The sequence below is a fragment of the Phytophthora cinnamomi genome (genome assembly GCF_018691715.1).
Source record: "Phytophthora cinnamomi strain GKB4 chromosome Unknown Contig14, whole genome shotgun sequence".
Lineage (NCBI taxonomy): Eukaryota > Oomycota > Peronosporomycetes > Peronosporales > Peronosporaceae > Phytophthora > Phytophthora cinnamomi.
The window spans coordinates 1,354,968-1,369,683 of NW_027150947.1; the positions used below are offsets into that span (position 1 = coordinate 1,354,968).

Consider the following 14,716-nt stretch of genomic DNA (forward strand, 5'->3'; position numbering starts at 1 on the left):
TTTCTTGGCCATTGTTGGGCTGCTTCGCCTGGTACCGTTGAAGGATGTTCCTTGCCTTGTTTTTGCAGTTTCGGCGCGCAATCTCGGTGTCGGTGCGACCTGGACTATCCTTGGGATAAACATCAGCATCCCTAGCCAGAAGAAACTCAATCATTTCTACGTGACCCCTGTATGCGGCTTTCATCAATGGGGTCTGGTTCTCTGCGTCAACAATATTTATGGCGGCACCATTATCCAAGAGAGCACGAACGACGTCGAAATGACCTTCTTCCGCCGCAAGAAAAAGTGCCGTACGCCCATCGCTCGATTTTGAGTCTATCGCGGCGCCCTCTACAAGCAAAAAACTTGCAATCTCCATTTGGCCTCGTTGGGCTGCAGCAATCAAGGTGTCCACCCAACGCCGTTTTCTGCGTTTACATTTTCGCCGTGATTCAGCAGAAAGCGTGCCACCTCGGATTGATTCTGGTAAATGGCTCGACAGAGTGCAGTATCCCCGTCATTATCTCGGCAATTCACGTTCGCCCCACGCGAGATTAATAGCTGGACTACCTCTATGTGACCAGGCGCAACAGCAAATTCGAGAGCTGAGCATCTGTTGTTTCCTGGTATGTCGACAGCTGCGCCATGATCCAGTAGCCATAATACACACTTCGCATTTCCCTTTCTTGCAAGGACGTGAAGTGCGCAATCTTCGTTTTCAGCCTTAGCATTAACATCAGCGCCGGTTTTCAGCAGTTGCTCCATGGTCTCCATACGCTCGTTTTGAGCTGCCAGTATCAATGGAGTTCGCCCATACGAGTTTGGCAAATTCACATTGGCGCTGTGATTAATGAGAGCGACGGCTGCGTCATTATGACCGAACATTATTGCGACCGCGAGAGGTGTAGAGCCATCATTTTATCCAATGTCAATGTTGGCTCTATTATCCAGAAGAGAGGTTACAACGTCAGCGTGACCACTTTCCCTAGTATAAGCTAGAGCAGTGTGCCCTTCGTTGTCGAACTTGCCAGTATCAGCTCCTTTTTGTAGCAAACGCCTCACGATGTCAATACGACCAAACAACGACGCACGCATCGGAGCAGTACACCCTTCGTGTGTGGGCGGGTTGATGTCCGCTCCGTTCTCTAGTAGCACCTTAGCACCTTCTAAACGGCCCCATTCTGCTGCATAGCCGAGATCAGAATAGCCTTCGGTATCGGTCATATCGATGTTAGCTCCATCCATGCCTTATCAGAACGCGCATGATATCGGTATGTCCGTCCTCAGCAGCGGCCAATAGTGGTGTTAAACCATCCTCTGCCGGCCTGTTAACACTTGCTCCGTTGTTCAGTAAGAGTTCAACAACTCCAGCGTCATCTTTACGGACAGCAGCAACTAGAGGTGAGCAAGTGGGCGGATCGACGCAAGCTCCTTTCTTTAGCAAACGTTTAAATGCTTCAAGATGACCCCACTCAGCCGCACAAACGAGAGCTGTGCACTTGTCCTTATTGGTTTTTATTGAGGAACACTTGTGGTGTTGGTGACAAATGCCGAAGCGAGTTGATTAAAGTTACCAAAGTTGGCCCACGTGTCCTTCTTGTTGTCGTTTCGCGTGGGCTTGTGCAAACACCGCTTCCTGCTCCCTCGAACCAACCAATCCGACAGACCCATGATCGGCCAATAGAAAGCGTTCTAGGGCGGTCCAGGGTGAACCGTTTTACACGTTCCGAACCATGCTAGCGGAGCACTTCAACACTCCCACTCACCGCTACTACACGGTGACCTTCGCCTTTATCCCGCTGGCGCCCCTCAAGTACTTGAGCATCTTCGTTCCGAGCGCCTTCGTCAACATGTCGACCAACTGGTGCTTTGTGTCGATGTAGTTCACCTTGACCGTTCCGCGTTCCACGTTCTCGCGGATAATGTAACGGGGTTACACACACAAGTGACAACAGTCACTTGTGCATGACAACTGTCACTTGTGCATGACATTTGTCACTTACGGTTTAACAGATAAATATCTGTTAAAGGTTTTAGATACTTCCTCACATTGGTGTAAGGCACACCAATGGATACATTGAAGTGGGCCACCACACTGAGTGGTCCACACCTACCCAAAGATCCTATCCCCTACAACTAACCGAGTCTCCGGTGTGTTTGTCTGGTGTCCGTCGTATTCCGCCCTTGGGGCATCAGCCTGCCACAGAGCATCGTCTTACTGCCCTGCATTAGCGCATTAGTAGCCTGTCCTATGGCTTCTCACCATCTTCCGGACTGCCTTATCTTTGCTCGATATTACAACGCATAGCCATGCATGATATCTATTCGTCCTGTGATCGGCCGATTTTGCCTCTGCGCTCACATTTCCTGTTTTGAATTTCGCGCGCCGCGGAACGAGGAAGTGTTCGGACGTCGGGCGCCGATGCGAACCCCACAGGACGCGAGCGCCGCACAGCGACGACGGTGCGCTGTGTGTGCGGCATAGCAACCTGTACATACGCTCTAAAGTTAATAGACGACCTTCTGTGCCTGAGCTAAATACATCATATATATTATTACTGCTCTGTGATTGGGCAAAACTCTCTCTGTTAGAATATATTGCTATTCGGAGTGCCACACACATTTCGCGATACAGCGCGCGAAATAGAAGACGTGCGCTGGTCAGGGGTAAACCCGGACCTTTAAGCACTCCATCCAGGGCCTTCAATCACGTCCGACCTTCCAGCACATCGGACCTTCAAGCACACCGGACCTTCAAGCAAGCTCGACCTACCGGCACGTTGGACCTTCAAGCACACAGGAATTTCAAGCCCGCCGAACCTTCAAGCATGCTGGACATTCAAGCACCGAACGCGATCGCGTAGTAGTGGAGCGAGCTGGTACAGCAATCGTAACGGGTTGGGACGAACAGTAGGCCAAGTAGTGAAGCAAGCTGGCACAGCGAGCGTAACAGGTTGCGAGCAACGGTATGGCAAGTAGTGGAGCGAGCTGGCAGATCGAGCGTAACGGGTTGCGATAAATGGTCGTTCAAGTACGCCCGGACCTTCAAACAAGTCGAATCTTCGAGAGCGTCCTGCAGGACCTTCAAGCACGCCGGACCTTCGAGCACCGAGCGCAATCACGTCGTTGTCGAGCGAGCTGGTACAGCAAGCGTAACGGGTTAGGACAAACAGTATGTTTAGTAGTAGAGTGAGCTGGCACAGAGCGTAACGGGTTGCAACGAGCGGGATGTTAAGTAGTGTAACAGGTTGGGAGCAATAGTAGGCCAAGTAGTGGAGCGAGCTGGTACGGCGAACGCAACGGGTTGGGACGAATGGTACACCCACTGGAGCGATGCGGAGGGGGCCATGACAAATAGTGGAGCGAGCTGGAACAGTGAACGTAACCGCCTGTAACTAACCACACACCCACCGCCGCGAAGCGGCGGCGATCGGCTAGTTGGTAGAAAGATGCTGTTTTCTACCAATTTGAGACGTGCATATTAGCGGGGCTCTGACAGCCAGCCGCTGTCAACCCCTTTCATAGATGATAAACAGTTTTAGCAGATTTAGGAGGAAGATCAATTTACAAACAATACAGTTCTCATTTTACCTTAAACTAGCTATTTGGTGTTTTATTTTATTTATACTTGTGGATTCAAGTATAATTAATTCAAATTATTAACAAATTCCTACGCTTCCTCATACGCGTAGCGCTACGTGTAAGCAAAAGTAGTGAGTCAAGTTAGACCCACTACACCTGGTAGCACTTTGTAGTCCGTCCAACGACCGACTGCTTGACGTTCGTACGAGGAGTACGAACGCGGAGCCGAGAACCCCATGAGCACGGAGGTGCCCATGGAGAGCTCAAATACGCCTGCAACGCATATTGCACGCGCGGACTGCCCCCACCTGTCTGACCCAGAGTGGGAGGCCCTCCAACGACTGTCAACAGTCATTGGAGAAGCGGCGATAGCTACAATGCTGCGTACGCTATCGCCGACGGAGCAACATGGTGTTGCTCTAGGATTCATCATGAAGGAGCAGCGTGATGTTGCTTCCTCAGTGTCGGCGTCGTCAGGGACGACACCGCGTGCTCAATCATTGAAATTGAGCGTAAGCAATTACGTGGGACGAGAGGGCGAGCCTCTCCTCCGATGGCTTGTCGAACTCGACACAGCCATAGCGGCTCGACGCATCGTCGACCCACTGTCAAAGGTTGCGTTCGCCATGTCATGTCATGGCGGACGAGCGAGGGGTTGGGCGTACGGACGCCGACTCTCAGATCCGACGTGCTTTAGCACGTACGAGATATTCAAAGAGGAGCTCAGACAAGCGTTTGAGCCCCCGCAAAATGAGTTCCGGTCGAGGGCGGAATTCCTCGACCTTCAGCAGGGTAAGCATGACGTCCATGCTTGCGCGCAGCGTGCACGATACGTGGTCTCGATCATCGTGACCAACCCGATAGACGAGGCGACTAAAGTCGTCACGTTCATGAAGGGACTGAGCGATGGGCCTGTGAAGACCTATCTCTTCCGAGAGTACCCGAGTACTCTCGAAGCTGCGATTACTCTCGCAATGCAAGAAGCGTTTAGCCTGCGACAGGCTAAACTGCATGCGAACGTGTTGAGGTCGCAACCGCTCCCGGTAGTGGACACGGGAGGTCCGGAACCAATGGACCTCTCGAATGCAACGGCTGCTGGTCACCAGCAGCACGGAAGTAATGTGCGATGCTTCCGTTGTGGAAGGATCGGTCACTTTGCCATAGAGTGCACGGCTCCGGTGCACTACAATGGTGGCCGTCGTGGCGATGCCGGGCATCGCCGCGAACAAACAAAAAACGTGAACATCCAGTAGGCGTGGGGCGCCCTACTGGTAATGCAGTCACGCGTGCCGACATTGGGCACGCGACACTGAGGACTGCAGCCCCCAGTGAGACCAGATCTCGCTGCAAGAAGCAAGATAACAGGCCGAACCTGGTCACCTTGAAGGTAACGTCGAAGAGCGACTCACTTCGCGCTCTGGTAGATTCGGGCGCGTCGAGCAACTTTGTTCGACTACGGAGTTTACCGAGTCTTGACTTCGAGGAGGTAAAGGTACCTCGAAGTCTTCTGGAAGTTCGATTGGCAACAGGTGTCATCGTGAAGACCGAGAACCGCGTCGTGAACGTGCGCTTCTCGTACAAACAACGGGTGTTCGTCGAACACTTGGACCTGGACGATAAGTTCGACGTAGTAATGGGCATGTCGTGGCTTGCACGGCATGATCCGGTGATAGACTGGAAGAAGCGCACGCTCGTGCGCTTCGGTCGCGACTGCGGAACAGAGAGCGATGGCCCTGTTACCACAGCGCACGCACCAGCAGGTGCGCGCGACTCGCCAGTCGAGACAGCGCTCAATGCCGCTGCCCCGGAATGCCCAAGGGGTGCGCGAGGATGCGCACAAGTGAGACCCACGTCGGCGGTGCTGCCGACGTCGGAAGAAAAAAATGTGCTGGTTCCGGGAACCAACACTCGCGTTCAAGTACGCATGGGACAGTCCCTGACCCGAAGAGGTCAGGTCGACGAAGACGCGTCGACTCCGGGAGTCGACGCACCCTTGGTGATGAGGGGCTCCGCCAATAACTGGCGTCGAGGTGACGAAAGCGAGGCAACTCCGGGAGTTGACGCTGCAAACAGTACGGACGGTTGCAAACGTCCCGTACTGACGCAATTTGTATGCTGTCGTGCAGCCGGGCTGCACGACGAAGCGCCATGCGATCAAGCCGGGCTTGGTATCACGCGCCCGCGGACAGGGTCCGCCGGCGAACAACCGTCCATGACTGGGCCTGGACCAGAAGAACCACCGTGCGGAACCGGGCTCCGCACAACAAAAAGACGGCGCAGAACGCTGCGCAAGTCTCGGTCCGGGACCGAGACGCAGACAGAGGCAGTGACGCCGGGCATCGAGACGCTGAACGTCTTGACGCGTACCGATACTGGATTCCAGTATCAGGAAATGGGACTCGCTAATCCTCCGATATGGGCGTCGGAGTTGACTTCGCTTCCAGTCATGAGGTGGAAGCGCTTCACGCGCGACTTGCACGATGGACGCATCGAGCAGGTCTGCGTTCTTTCGAACAGCGAAAGAACGGAGAGCGAGAGCAAAGAGCTGAGACAGCTCTTCATGGGAAGTACCACTGAGAGTGAAGACACGCTCAGTGCGAAGACGAAGCGAGAGCGCTTCGAGGAACAAGGCTGGGACTCGCTGAAGTCGAGTCCCTATTACGAATTGTTGAGGGAGTACAAAGACGTACTCCCGGAAGAGATTCCTGCGGAGCTTCCGCAGGATAAGGGCATTCAGCACGAGATTGATCTCATGCCGGGCACGAAGTACTGTGTCACGCGGCAGTGGCCACTGCCGCGAGAGCAAGTAAAAGCAATCGACGGCTTCTTCGAAAGTCGTCGCAATCAAAGTCCCCGCACAGTGCTCCGACGTTCTGTGTCAAAACGCCACAGGGCGGATGGCGCATCGTTCATGCCTACAACAAGCTGAACGATGCGACGGTACCGGCGCAGACACCGATACCGCGAAAAGATGTTGTCATCGATTCGATGGCCGGGAGCACCGTTTACAGTGCTCTCGACTTGCGAGACGGATTCTATCAGATCCTAATGCGTGAGAGCGATATCCCTCTCACGGCAGTGAGCACGCCAAGCTGCATGCTCTGGGAATGGCTAGTGATGCCACAGGGGCTTAAGAACGCCCCTGCGGCTTTCAACAGGTGCGTGACGCACTTGTTGCGCTCGGTGCGCGACTTCGCACCGAGCTACTTCGATGATGTGTTCACCCACAGCCTGGCTGTGGGCGGGAAGACCGACATTGAGATGCACCGAGTGCATCTCCGGAAGCTACTTGAGCTTATGCGAAAGCATAAGCTCTACGCGAACCTGAAGAAGTGTATCTTCGGGGCGAGCGAGATACCCGTCCTCGGGTGTCTCGTAGGGAAAAAAATGGTGTTCGCCCTGACCCGGAAAAGGTCAGAGTGGTTAATGAATGGCCAACGCCTTCAAGTGTCAAGGAACTGAGGCAGTTCCTTGGCTTGGCCACGTACTTGTGCAAGTACGTGGAGGATTACGCGGGCAAGATCCGCCCGTTGTCACAGCTTCTTAAGAATAAAGCTGTGTGGAATTGGACAACCGATTGCCAAAAGACATTCGATGCAGTCAAGCGGGGCTTGACTGAGGCACCGATCTTGGCAGTGGCTGACCAAGATCGTCCATTCCACGTCGTATGTGACGCATCCGACTTCGCGATCGGATGTGCGTTGATGCAGCACGATCACGAGGGCCGTGATCGTGTCGTCTATTACCAGTCGCGTTAGCTGAAGGCAGCTGAGCGTAATTATCCGGTAGATGACAAGGAACTCCTTGCCATGAAATATGCACTCGCAAAGTTCCAAGTGTATCTACTTGGAAGTAGACCATTTGTGGTCAACACCGACCATGCATCACTGCGCACCGCAGTGAAGTCGCCACACACATCACAAAGAATGTCGAGATGGCTCTCATTATTTGCGGAATATAACTTCCGGGTTGAATACAAGCCCGGAAGATTGAATGTGGTGGCCGACGCGTTATCACCAGGTTATGCAGAAGCTGCTGACGTCAATGCTATTGACGCCATGCGAACGAGCACACCCACAACGTCTCTGTTAGACGACGTGAAGGCCGCGGACGCGCACGACGCAGACGCGAAACTCTTGCTGGTCTATGGCACAACACCTTCTGACAAGTCCCGTCAGAAGCTGCCCAAGCACCTTCGAACGCGTGCACACCGCTTTCGGGTGCACGACGGACTGCTTGTTTATAATGCAGTCGACGACAACACGGATCGCGTTGTCGTGCCAAATGACCATGACCTGCGCCTTAGGATCATGTACGAGTATCACGATGCCCCGACTGCGGGACATCTCGGACGTGAGAAGACATACGTCCTTCTCACGCGTGACTTCTACTGGCACCACCAGTACAAGTGGGTGCGCAAGTACGTCCGTGCTTGCGAGGTGTGCCAACGCGTAAAGCCTGCGCCGTTTGCGCAGGCTCCATTGCAATCACTACCGACTCCGTCGGAGTGTTGGAAGTCCATGTCATTGGACTTCATTTTTGGTCTTCCCCCTGACAGCGGAGGGAATACCGGTGTCGTGGTCTTCGTCGACCGGTTCAGCAAGATGGTACATCTTGCTGCGGTGCCGGCAGAAGTGACTGCGAAGCAGACGGCCCGTCTGTTCGTCGACATGGTGTTCAAACACCATGGTATGCCGACCGACATCGTGTCGGACAGAGACCCGCGCTTCATAGCGAACCTGTGGCAAGAAGTGTTTACACTTCTTGGGAGCCGGCTTTCAATGTCGACTGCGGATCATCCGCAGACGGACGGTCAAACCGAGCGCGTGAATCGCGTGCTCGTCGATATGTTGAAGAGCTACGCTCACTCGTTCCAATACTGGAGCGAATGCTGATCGATGGCAGAGTTTGCCATCAACAACTCGGCGCATGCCTCGACCGGGTATACACCGTTTTTTGTGAATGCCATGCGGCATCCCCGTCTGTCGAGTTTAGTCGGAGTGGCGGCTCCCACTTTAAGTGGGGGAGGATCTACGACTGCAACACAGCATCGCAAAAAGCCGCTGACACGTGCACAGTGTCAGCCGCGGCAAGAAGGAACAAGACAACCAGGGCTGCGCCCCGCGCAGACCTTGGCGGGCGGTTAAAGCCATGAGCCAAGTGGCTCGTCTGACCCGAAGAGACAGACTCGGCAGGGGAAACCCTCCTCACTAGCGCGACTACGCGCTGGAGCAGTTAATACAGTCGGACCTACAGCCCGAACGGCACGTTCAAGGCGGTCTGGGAGACCGCCACAGCCGGGCCACGATGGTACAGAGCGACAACCTCCGCGCTTTGAATGTACTCCACGACCGTCACCTGGTCGTGGAGTGACACGAGAGGAAGGTCAACATGGCGTTGACCATCGGGGCGTGTTTCCACCACCTCCGCCACCGCTGCGAGACGCACGCACAGAAATTCGCTGGATCGTCCAGCGAATTGTCGATCATAGGAAAACAATCCGAGGTCCGGATTGTTTTCACATTCGCTGGTGAGGTTTCCCTCCCCACCACGACACGTGGGAACCACGGAACGTCCTGATGGAAGACGTTCCGGACATGGTGAAGGAATACGAAACCCAACACGCACTACCAGCAAGAAGGTAGTGCGAGCGCTGCAGTAATCTACAACGCCTGACGACTCGCGTGATTGATAATTAGCACGGAGACCATTGAAGCTTTCAGGTATACACATAGTATACCTGTTGTGGTCGCAGTTGCTAATGCGCACCGCCACCTGGACGGACAGTGCGCACGGCGCACGGACACCTGCCTCCACCGCAACAGCGTGGAGTTGCTAATACTTTCCTCGCTTCGAGAAGGACTCGAAGTGCTTTGGCGCTTGCTTACCCGATCACGGTAAGCAACAGAAATTCGCTTATAGATGTCAACGCACAGACGCGGTCGACATCGAAGAATCGTACACAGACACTGTGTTGTCTGTTCCCGTGGTAGCGGCGCACCTTGCCCTGCCGCGCATGGTACTCAGCAACAGAGAGCTTACCCTCTGTTGCAACGGCAGTCTTCAGCTTGGCCGTGCTCATTGCGGATGAGCGCGGAAACCCCCAGCACAAACAATTGACAAGCAGTCAATATTAATTGACGTGTCAAGACCGACACGTCTAAGCTTAACGGGGGGATGGTGTAACGGGGTTACACACACAAGAGACAACAGTCACTTGTGCATGACAACGGTCACAAGTGACAACTGTCACTTGTGCATGATATTAGTCACTAATGGTTTTAACAGATAAATATCTGTTAAAGGTTTTAGATACTTCCTCACATTGGTGTAATGCACACCAATGGATACATTGAAGTGGGCCACCACAATGAGTGGTCCACACCTACCCAAAGATCCTATTGGTAGAAAGCAGCATCTTTCTACCAATTAGAGACGTGCATATTGGCGGGGCTCTGACAACCAGTCGCTGTCAACCCCTTTCATAGATGATAAACAGTTTTAGCAGATTTAGGAGGAAGATCAATTTACAAACAATACAGTTCTGATTTTACCTGAAACTAGCTATTTGGTGTTTTATTTTATTTACATTATACTTGTGGATTTAAGTATAATTAATTCAAATTATTAATAAACTCCTACGCTTCCTCATACACGTAGCGCGACGTATAAGCTAAAGTGGTGAGCCAAAGTAGGCCCACTACAGATAAAGTGGTGTCGAATATCCGCATGCTTCGTTCTAGCATGGTACCCAGCGTTCTGCGCCAATGCAATCGCACCATGATTATCCTCCCACATCTGCGTCGCATCCACTTGCTCCTTGTCCATGTCCTTTAACATCGTACGCGTCCAGAGCACCTCTTGAACGCATAGGCCATGTACTCAGCTTCCGCAGAGCAGAGCGCAACCGTTCTCTGGAACTTGGACTTGAACACTACCGGACCGTTCTCGATCCTCACCACGACGCCCGACACAGAACGCCTGTCATCAATGTTGCTTCCCCAATCGGCGTCCGTGAACGCTTCAACCGTGGCGTTGCCATCGCGGCTGCAACCGGGTGGAACCCCTCCATCCAGTGATCCACCAACCTCGGCCTATATGGGCCCGATACAAGCCTTTCCGGCCATCGCGCCGGCAACAATGGCTCGTTGGCGGCCGGATTTGGCCTAGGGCAGCCTACCCCGACCTGGCGATTCCAACGAGCCACCTCACGCATACACAATACCGTGCTCCCGCGTTGTCTTCAAGTAGCGTAACACACGAATAACATCTCCCCAATGCTGCAGACCGGGGTTTTCCAGGAACAGTGATAGCTGCGTCACCACATACGCGATGTCCGGTCTGGTGCATGCCATGACGTACAGCAGACACCCGATGATGGAACAGTACGGTCGCGACCGCATCTCAGCTCGCTCCTTGACCGTTCCAGGTGACTGTGTCTTCGTAAGGCTCGTTTCTGACAGGCATGGGTTGTCCGTAGGCTTAGCGTTTTGCTGACCGAAGCGTTCCACAACGTCATCAATGTACCTCGTTTGCTTGATTATGAGCGTTCCAGCAGTCTTGTCGTGATCAATCTCCATACCCAAGATGAACTTCGCCGTACCCAGCTCCTTCATCTCAAATGCGTTCTTCAGCGCATCCATCACTTCACGGATCTCATTGCTCGTCTTCGCAGCGATTATCATGTCGTCAACGTACAAACACACGTAGACGTAACCGTACTTGGAACGCTTGACGTAGACACACTGATCCGCGCCACAGCTCGTGAAACCGTTCTTCAAAAACACACGATGGATGGTCTTATTCCACGCGCTTGCCGCTTGCTTCAAACCGTAGATAGCTTTGTTCAGCACGCATACGTTGTTATCACTGTTGTCAATTCCAAGTGGTACTTCCATGTACGCACGGTCCGTCAGGTCACTGTTCAGGAACGCTGTATCCGCGTCCAACTGTTCCATCACGTAGCCATCTGCCACGCATCCAGCCAAAACGACCCTAATTGAGTTCATATTCGCGACCGGAGAGTACGTCTCGAAGAAGTCAACACCGTACTTCTGCTTGAACCCCGTCGTGACCAACCGTGCCTTGTGCCGAATCACGCGACCATCCTCGTCACGCTTCTTTGCGAATACCCATCGACTCCCGGTGGTACGCTTATCCGTTCCACGTGGCACTAACGACCCCGTTCCGTTCCGTCCATGAGAGAGCAACTCAGCGTCCACTGCATCCCTCCAGGCAGCAGCCTCAACACTAGCAATTGCCTGTGCGTATGTTTCTGGAAGATCCGTTGCGTCCGTAACACTTGCCGCGTACACCATGACTGCTTCCGCGATGAGACCGTCCTCATCGATCCTCGGACGCTTCGGAGATGGCGGTCCATCGCTATCTTCCGACTTCCGTTCCTCATCATCTTTATCACCGTTCCCCACGAGAGACACCGGTTCCTGCGATCTCCTCGTCCATACCGGCTCGGTGTGAAATACCAAGCGATCGTCCTGGAACGCTTGCGGTGGAGGACGGTACGCAGTCAACTCCAAACCTGTAGCCGAGCGTTCTGGCGGTGGCAACCGCAGTACCTCCTGCTCCAACTCCGCCTCGTCCATCTCGATGTCTTGGACGGGCTCTTCAACCGCTTCCATGGGTTCATCTTCGACGGGTTGGTGATCCGTCTCCACTGGAACGGTTGGTTCATCACCGTCCTTGGTTACATGGATAACCGAACCATACTGCGGCGAGTGCGTGATATATATTCCGCCCACCTCGCGCTCGTCCAGCTTCACCGAACGTGATACCTTGACCTTGGACGCATCCATGTCATACACACGATATCCCTTAGCGTTCTCCGCATACCCGAGGAAACCACACCTGAAGCTCTTGGACTCGAGATTCGTCCTCTTAGCATCGTCAATGTGAGCATACCCTGGCGACTCAAACACACGCAAGTGTTCTAATTGTGTCTTCACCTTGACGCCGACCTCGTACGGCGTCACATCCGAGCGTTCCGTGTTGGTGGAACGGTTAATCAGGTACACCGCCGTGCTCACAGCTTCTGCCCACCATTCTGTCGTCACGCCCTTGTAGTGCAGCATGCTGCGTGCCTTCTCCATGATCGTTCGGTTCATGCGTTCCGCAACACCGTTCTGTTGCGGACTGTAGGGCACAGTTCGCAGGTTCATGATACCGTTCCGACGACACAGCTCCGTGACCGTCTTGTTTACGAATTCCATTCCATTGTCCGAGCGCAGGCACTTCAAGCGTTCTCCCCACTGGTTTTCGTAGAACGCCTTGAACTCAATCAGCTTACGGGCCACCTCGCTCTTCTTCATGAAGTACGCTACGACGTACCTCGAGTAGTCGTCCACGAACGTCAACACGTACATCACACCTCCCTTGGAGACCGTTCGCATCGGCCCCATCACATCCGGGTGGACTAGCTCCAACACACGCGATGCCTTCGTCTTCGACCATGACGGAAACGGTTTCAAAGTCTGCTTTCCCTTCATGCATACACCGCACAAAGTCTTGACACTGCGCCCCACGGTTGGCAAACCATTCGTAGCACGCTGAGTCTCAGCCATAGCGTTCTCACCGAGGTGTCCCATGCGAGCGTGTCAAAGCTCCCACTGACTGTCAGCTCCGGCGTACTCCACGAACCGTGCCGATTCTTGCTCGCAGTCGAGCACGTACGCCTTGTCCACCTTGTTGCCAACGCGACTGCGCTGGTCTTCCCCCAGATAACACACGAGGAACGCTGAAATTCCACGCTCAGACCGCGTTCCGCAAGCTTCCCCACCGACAGCAGCCGTCTGTCGAGTCCCGGTATGTACAATACGTCCATCATCTTGATGTGTTTACCGTCCATCCCGGTCAGCTTGACCGTTCCTCTTCCGACGACCCGAAGTCTCTTTCCGTCCGCGATCGTCGCTTCGATGCCCGTATCCGTTCCTTAATAGTCGAGCAACTCTCCACGGTGTGGGGTCATGTGTGATGACGCCCCGCTATCGATCAACAATCCGGCGAAAGGTTCTTCACCCACGGCGAACACTTCGTCGTTTGAAGCTCCGACGTTCTTGCCCGGGCAGTCCCGCTTCATGTGGCCCACTTGGTCACACTAGAAGCACTTGCCCTTGAAACCACCGTTCTTCCTCGGACCGTTCCCCTTTCGACCGTTGCCTCGGCCGCCCTTGAACCGTCCAGCGTTCCCGTTGGCGCGGAAAGCTTTCTCCGTGGTTGAATCCTACTTCTCGAGCCGTTCATACTCCTTCAACAGCTTCTCCTTCACGTCATTCATCGTGACATCCTTGACGTTCTCAAGGATGGACGCGATCAGCTCGTACTCTGACGGAAGGCTGCTCAGCAAATACCGCCAGCTGCCGCGCTTCATCGATCGGCTCTCCCAGCGTCCGCAGACCGATGATCAACTCGTCGACAGCGTCCAGATGCTCGACCATAACCGTTCCAGCTTCCATCTTGAACTCGTGCAGCTTCTGCGTCATCACGACACGGTTGTGCAGCATGGTACGGTTGTAGTACTCGCGTAAAGTGTTCCATGCCTTCATGGCACGTGTCACGGAACGGATCTTTGTCTGGTGTTGGATCTCCACACCGTGCGCGAGGATGCCCAGTGCCTTAGCATCGTTCGGGAGCCACGCCTCCGCGATCTCGTACTCCGCCTTGACGACCTCCACATGCGCGAGCAGCCCCTTCCCGGCGAGCGTCATGCGCATGTTATACTCCCAGTGGAAGTAGTTCCCACTGCCCAGGATGACTTCGGCGCGCTTGGTCGTCATGCCTTGAGCGGAGCGTTCTTGCAGTGTGCGTTCTTGTGGCGAGCGTCCTTGCGGCTGTTAACCTACTGAGGAATGCTTGTAATGTTGGTGGCAAATGCCGAAGTGAGTTGATTAAAGTTGCCAAAGTTGGCCTACGTGTCCTTCTAAACTCTACTCCCCTCTTGTCCTTCTTGTTGTCCTGCCGCGTGGGCTTGTGCAAACACCACTTTCTGCTACCTCGAACCAACCAATCAGACAGTCCCAGGATCGGCCAATAGAAAGCGTTCTAGGGCGGTTCAGGGTGAACCGTTTTACACGTTCCGAACCATGCTCGCGGTGCACTTCAACAGTTTTCTCGACAGCAGCCCCCCTCTCCAGTAAGAACT

At 54.0% G+C, this 14,716-nt stretch overlaps 1 protein-coding gene across 1 annotated transcript in view; it reads right to left on the reverse strand.

Annotated features, from left to right (window-relative positions):
- Positions 1 to 14,716, reverse strand: part of IUM83_01267 (TKL protein kinase) — a gene marked incomplete at both ends in the record, with an annotated part of 35,585 nt that overhangs the window by 19,872 nt on the left and 997 nt on the right. The window lies entirely within an intron of this gene.